Genomic DNA, 6,000 nt, shown 5'->3' with positions numbered 1-6,000 from the left:
TTATAAATAAATTTCCAAGAAACTTTTATATGCTTCAGACATTTTGAATCCTTAAATAAGTTTTCATGTAAATTTTGTCAAGTGACAATATTCAAACATATCATGTGTGACATCTTCAAGTTTCTGGACTGCAAATCAAATAAGTTTTATGCTTACCAAGATGCATCCTTTCATGTCACTTGATATATATTTCTACGTCACCATGCTTAAATAAACATAGAATTCAGATCCTCGTAATCTTTCACAATATTGCGTCAATATTGTATCAAAGATATTGATAATATATCATTTCGTATTGGTTCATAGTTTGACATAACATTTTGAGATCTCATCACTTCAGTATTTTCAGGTACGTGAACCTCTTATAAGGTTTAAAGAAGTGTTATGTCATAGGCTTTTCAAGAGCACATTGTATTCTTATTATGATTATTTGTTCCTTATTCTTTTCAAGGATTATTTCATTTGAAACTGATTGGTCTACCATGATTCACACATGCATAGACTTTGTCCTTTAGGGACACAAAATAGGAGCACTTGCAGCTTAATATGAGATGCTTTCAACATTTGACTTGAACTATCTTTTGAATGAGGATCTAATGATAATTCCTAACATATTTCATAGCCTCTTATAATATCTCCCTTATGTTAGGAAAACTAACATACATCCTCCATTTTATTTGAGGAATCCATCTTTGTTCATTATGGTGTATTCATTAATCGTATACCACACATTAAAATTATGAGATGGAATAGTTGGTTCCTAACCTTGAACCAATTGGGAGGAAAGAAATAATCATAATTTATTGGTATAATGCATACAAGTTCTATTGTATGCAACATATCATATTTCAGACCAACACATGAAGTTTTGTTCTTATAAGCACTGATTTAGCTATTTATCGAAGACATTCTATGTCAAACCATCATCATCAAGATGAATTGTCGTGATTGCACAATCTAAAAGTTATGCTCTTGGAATGGAGCATATTCAATGGACAGATTTCATGTCTTTTCATCAAAAATACATTATTTTGCCTTAGTCATCATAATATTATCAATATGGAGCACTGAGATTCAAACTCAACGTCTTATCCACATAAAGGCGTCTTAGGCATAAATCGATGAAACTTAAACCCAATATTTTATCATCATGGTGCATCAGAACTCTAACTCAATATCTTATCCTTTTGGTGCGATGAAACTTGAATGCATCGTCTTACCCTCAATCAATGATATAATAGTCTGAAGTGTCCGGAAACTCTCTCAAAAAATATTGCAAACTTATGATTCAATTAATAAATAAATGTTACAGAACTATTAATTTTCTCATAACTTTTAAACACGATGCTTCCATTTATGCATGTAAATGCATTAGAGAATTAAACAAACATTAATGGTTGAATGCAAAAAAAATAAGTAACATGAAATAAAGTTGAACCAACTATCATACTCCCAATGGTAGATTCATAGTAATACTATTTCTGCATGGTTAGGAACATGAATTTTCATTAATTCTTAAAAATTCATTACAAACAGTAGCTTTTTAATTCTATAAACCCAAGATTAATTGGGATTCAAAGTATTTTCATATGTCATGTTATCGAGAACTTTAATACCATTGTTAATAAGCAAATTCATAATTTATATTGTGCATAAATAAATCTGCAGTAAGTATTGCACAAACAATAATAATTATATAAAGAAAATTAGATTAGAGAGGCAGATTAGAACCAAGTCAGCCGCATGTCAATGCCATATACTTATTGGAAAATTTCTCATATTCTTTCTTACCCATTTGGTGTATACCTTTAAGGTAAATTAGAGCTCTTGCTGATAACGTCATCTTGTTTGGCAGAGTCTCGTGCTGGTAATGTGTTATAAAATAATATAAAATAAAAAAAGAAGAGTAGAGTGTTGAGGGATGAATAAGAGGATCCTTGAGGATGGGTTTACAATGAAGGAAGCGCTTCTATTTATAGGGAAAATTTACTTCTAGTTTCTTATTAAAAGACAAATACTTCAAATCCTAAAAGATATCAACTAGATCTTGATAGATCTAATTATATTCTTGGTAGACATTCACTATAATGTAAATACATTTATAACACTAACCTTATACTTAACATTCCTTAATTATTAGTTCTTCTTATATCTTTTACATATATTTTAGAATTCATTAATGATTCTCTTAATATCTTTTATCATATATTTTAGGACTCTTTAATTTTAAATATTATAAAGATAATTATTAATCAATAATTTTAGAATAAACGGTAAAGTGATGATTTTTATAAAGCAGACACTTTTAATGAAGAGCAAAAATATCGAATCACTTTTCTAAGGGTATTCACACTTTTAATACATTGTAGATATAGATACTTGAAAACTCCTCTGGTTTTGAGGGATTTTTTTTTTGTGTATTTCTAAACAGAATTCCTTATTTCTTTTTGTTTTTATCATAGACCAAAGAAATTTAGCAGGCATTTGGTCATTAGATTTGAGGATCAAAATTAAAGTTTTAACTTGAAAAAGATATTTGCTTATGAAAAGTGAACAAAACTGTTATTTCATACCATGATTTGAAATGTTAAATTCTCCAACAAGTAAGATTTCAAATTTCAAATTGCTATTTCATTCTTTTTCAAAATTTAAAACTTGATTCATAAATTTATATTTTGAGAAATAAAAGACCCATCATTTATTGCAAATGTAATTATACGATCTACCTTACATTCTACTTGACCCAATGAACTTTTTTTCTATGACGGTGGTGTCTGAGTCGCCTTTCGTACACTCGACTAATTTCACAGGATATCCGTTACCTCACACCAGTAGCAGTTATTAGGTAAATCTGTCCACTAAGATTAGAATAGATGGAAATAATCACTTAGCACTTTTTGTCTCCACTGGAATTTGAACTTGAGGCCTCGTGGTTCTAAACCCAGTTCATAGACCACTTGAAAGTTGATTTGGTTTCTGTGGGGTCTAATAATTCATGTCAAAGAATATCTAATGTGCCAATTTATTTGTCAAGAAAATAACTTGGAGACCAAGCAAAAAATTTGGGAGGACAAATTTTGTATTTATATTTCTTTTCTTATTTTGTGCTTGAACCCTAAGTTTGATGTCACGACCCGAGCCGAGGCCCTGACTGCGATGGGCATCCTGAACCATGAAGGCCCGAGAGGCCCCTTAGCATGTAATCATAAGCATAAGACATATGAAATGGAAGTATGGAAGATAACTGAAAACATGATAGTCCCATAATGAAAATTAAAACTTCATAACATCAAACCATAAGAAAACCCAAATCCAATCTAAAACATTCTATGAAGCCTCTACTGAGCTGAACATACTAGCCTATCTAAACTAGGACAAGGCCCTCGGTCGGACCACAAAGCTTAAAAGGAAACCACACATAGAAGAGATACCTTCCAAAGTAAGGGCGGATCACTAACTCTGAATATCTGAAAATAAACTACTGGTTAACGGGACCACGGGACTGTGCCTAAGAACCTAAAATATAGGGAGTCTATACTTGAAAGTACTGATATGTAGAACAATTCAAAAATGTAACATATATTTTTATACAACATAAGTGAGAGCATTTCATAAAGCAATTTAGCATAAGCTAAATGAAAACGCATGGGCATAATTTTGATGAGCTTCAACCATTCTTGTAAAACACTAACTCAACTCTTCGTATTAATTCTGAGCTAGATGGTATACCCTACAATTCTATAATCCCAGGGGCTATATGGAGTCCGCCCTTAACTCGGAGGTCAAGCCCCCAACCCATGTTTATCGCAAGGGATGGAATTTATAATTTTTATAGGCAAAGGGCACAAGCCCCGCATATAATCCCCTCTTTCAGGGCACATCCGCTCTTTCGGAGGCATAATAAATCCTGTATCGGCAAAACATGATTTTGGAAAATGAGTTATCTGAACACGTGCCTTATTTGGGTAACCATATAACTATATTCAAGCCTAATTTTAACCTTTTAAAACCATGCTTCATGCTTATAACATTATTTACTTTCATGTTAAGGGTATTTCATAATAAGTATTTGTAATACCCCAAAAATTTCAAACCAATATTAGTGCCATGTTTCAATCTCATTGATAGTACATCATGATTCTTTTATAGTTTTATGAGTAATTTAGATGTATATTAAGGCTTCAAATAACTCCTAGCTATCAGACGAAGCAAAAACATTCCTTACCGATTGAATTCTTGGGAAGGACATTGCCATAGTCAATTTCAAATGACTATATCTATATTTGTTATATGAATTTTTTATATAATGACCCATCAACAGATATATAATTGAATCAACTTTCCAACGATATCAATTTTTTCCAAATCCGATATCGGAGCAAAAAGTTATGCCCATTTTACTCCAGCATGTCAGCCTGGAAACTAAGTGACGATATTTCTGACGACTTATCACATTTCTGACGACATTTATAATGACTTATCACATTTTTTACGATATTTCTGACGATTTATCAGCCATGTCACCAAGCTTAGATAGCAACCCATCAATTCCAGCTCCTAGGTGACGACCTGGGCTGACAGGTTATCACAGATCTGATGGCTTATCAGTCTTGGTCGTCAGCTGATAATTTCAGCAACTAGGAAGCATTTCGTAGGGGTATTTTGGAATTTTCCTTCACCTTCCATGACATAAATCATCAAAATCACGTACATAACCATCATAAATTAGTTTTAAAAATCCTTAATCCTCTCCACTCTCAAGAACAAGAAAATTAGGATTTCCTCTCAAGATAATCACCCAAGAACAAGATTCAAGCTCTCCTACAAGAAAATCAAGAAAATGCATTCTCTTTCAAGATTCAAGTCTTTGAGGTATGCAAATATTGATTCTTGGGTCCCTTCTGCCCAAGAAGTTCAAGAATCCCTCTTTCTAAATTCAAGATTTTAAATTTATGTGTTTTTTATGGTTTATGTGAATTGAGTTTGAAGGTTATGTTATTGTTGAGTTTTAATTCATGATATGATTATAAAGTTGCAAACTTTGACCCTATTATGTAATAATTATGTGATGTTCATGATAAATCTCTTCAAGTTGTATGTTGATTAATTATCCATGAGAATTAGGTATGAAAATTGTTATATAATCAAAGCATGCTCCCCATGTGTTTGATAAAATGCTTGTATGAAGGAAATTGGATCATTATAGCATATTGCCTAGAAACCCCCAAATTTAGTATAAGCCATGCACGCTAAGTGTTTGTTGAGAGACCATAGTAAATGAATTATAGTATGTTATGTGTATTATTATCCTTGTGCGTCCCTTGTTGAATGAATTGTTATATGTTAGTATGAAGTCATCAATTATGTATACTTGAATACATGCTATGATATTGATGTTAGTCGTGAATTCAAGAAGTCATGTTTTATCAGTTTCCTTCTATCGAGTCCTGGGGGTACTTGTACCCAAAAAATATAGTTGTGTGCCTAGAGCCGGTTCAGTCTCAAGATAATTTCAGTCGTGCTATGATCAGTAGAACTCAGTTAGTTACAGAATTTAGAACTTAGTATTATTTAGCTAGATATTAGATTCAGTAATATAATGAAACCAAGTGAACCCAGTCAGATCAGTCAAGAAATATGAATAATAACAGATTCAGCTCAGTTTTAGTTCAGTTAAGAATCAGTTCAGAGTCTTTCAGTTGGGAGTAGGAACTAGCACCTAGCGAGTATGGGGATGGTGGCTTCCCTATTAGAAAGGCAGAGTCGTTAGCAGCAATCCTATACTCCAGAACTACGTAGCCAGCGCAGGACCAGGAGTCACCCATCATATTAAGGTTTGACTTGACTATTATATTACCTTAGGCTTGACTTCTTGTTCAGAGTCACCCTTTAGAGAGACTTGACTATAGCAGAGGTCTCTAGCCGTGGCACGGTATTGACACCCTTCCAGCTGAGATTACAGGTTAGACCCCATTAGTTCAGATTCGAGGCATGTCGGTT

This window comes from Capsicum annuum, chromosome 12 (assembly GCF_002878395.1).
Source record: "Capsicum annuum cultivar UCD-10X-F1 chromosome 12, UCD10Xv1.1, whole genome shotgun sequence".
Taxonomy (NCBI): Eukaryota; Viridiplantae; Streptophyta; class Magnoliopsida; order Solanales; family Solanaceae; genus Capsicum; species Capsicum annuum.
This window is presented reverse-complemented; position numbering follows the sequence as displayed.